Here is a 1746-nt window from a genome sequence, read left to right on the forward strand (position 1 = left end):
TGTCAAACGGTTCTGGTCTGGTACAGAATTAAATTAGTGCTGCTGTCAGAAATGGGTCGGGTGTTCTGATAAGCACTGCTTGTGCACGTTTACCAAACATTACCCGTGCAGGCTTTAAACTGCTTTGCGTCTCTCCGTCAGATAACCCCATGTGCGTGATGCGCCATTACAGGTAGGCTATTTCCCTAAACCTCCACACAGCTCGTATATTTTTCCGCCAAGGGGTGAGAACTTGATGATTACGAAAATGATTATTTATTTTTGATAATTATTATTTTATTAAAGTTAGTCTTTCAAATACTGTTGTTAGTTTAGTTTTGTTTTAGTTTTTCAATTATTTTGACGTTTTTATTTTATTTCAATTTACGAAATAGTTTTTTCATCAATCGTTTTAGTATTAGTTTGTTTTCGTTTACTAAAATAACCTTGCAACAGTAAAGTTTAAAATATTAGTATTTGTATTTTTTCATACACACGCCTATCATTTCGCTTAAGTAGACATTGTTTCATAAATAGGTGTTGTTTGGGTTACCGTCGTCTTCACTGTGTAATTGTTTAGTTTTTCAAGCATTATTTTTGGACATCCTGTACACACAAGCATTATATACAGAGAGATGCCTGTAGATGTCATTTATTTCATCCAGTTAGGCTCATCAACCATAACTCATTTAACCCTTGTGCGACCTTTTGGACATTTTTGTCCTTTTCAGTTTTGTTATTTTGATTATTTTGCCTGTGTTATTGCCAACTGCATACATTTTGGCACAGGTGTGTATTTTTATTGGAATTTTACTATTTCACTTCCATTTCCTTTAATAAATCTGTTTTGCACTAGGTACAAAACATGGTTCCTCTCAGGACCTTAAGGACAAAAATGTCCCCATTGAAACCCATTAAAACTGCTATTTTTAAATCGCAGGCCATTTAACTGTAAAATGATGCAATTTTTGTTAATAGGCTTTCATTCTGTTGGCAAGGCTTTAAAATTTTATTTTTTACTATTTTTTACCAGATGGTGCCATTTTTTCAGGTTTGACCTATAAAGAAAATACTCGCTTTATTTCTGTTTTCTGCTTCTGCATATTATAGAGCCAATTGGATAAATAATGCAGCTATAATTGTGTGGGTGTGTTGGTATGGATGTCAGAGTGTGGTTTGTATGTGTGTCATAAAAAAAAATTATGTGTGTGTGTTCTTGTAAAATTTGAGAGAGAAAAACTCTACTGCAAATCACAAATCCAACCACTGTGTGCACCAGCAGAGTTTTGCTGGCATCTAATGGGGAAAATTTGGTACTGCGCCCAAACAAAATCTTACTGAAAGCTCATTTTTTGAGATATCAACACCATTTAACTGTAAAATTATGCAATTTTTGTTGATATGCTTTCATTATATTGGCAAGGCTTTACAATTATTTTTTTAACTATTTTTTACCAGGTGGTGCCATTTTTTCAGGTTTGATCTATAAAGAAAATACTCGCTTTATTTCTGTTTTCTGCTTCTGCAGTTTTCTTATAATTGTGTGGGTGTGTTGGTATGGATGTCAGAGTGTGGTTTGTATGTGTGTCATAAAAAAATAATAATTGTGTGTGTGTGTGCGAGTGTGTTCTTGTAATATTTGAGAGAGAAAAACTCTACTGCAAATCACAAATCCAACCACTGTGTGCACCAGCAGAGTTTTGCTGGCATCTAATGGGGAAAATTTGGTACTGCGCCCAAACAAAATCTTACTGAAAGCTAATTTTT

Source organism: Sinocyclocheilus rhinocerous, unplaced genomic scaffold (genome assembly GCF_001515625.1).
Source record: "Sinocyclocheilus rhinocerous isolate Xijiao unplaced genomic scaffold, SAMN03320098_v1.1 scaffold376, whole genome shotgun sequence".
Taxonomy (NCBI): Eukaryota; Metazoa; Chordata; class Actinopteri; order Cypriniformes; family Cyprinidae; genus Sinocyclocheilus; species Sinocyclocheilus rhinocerous.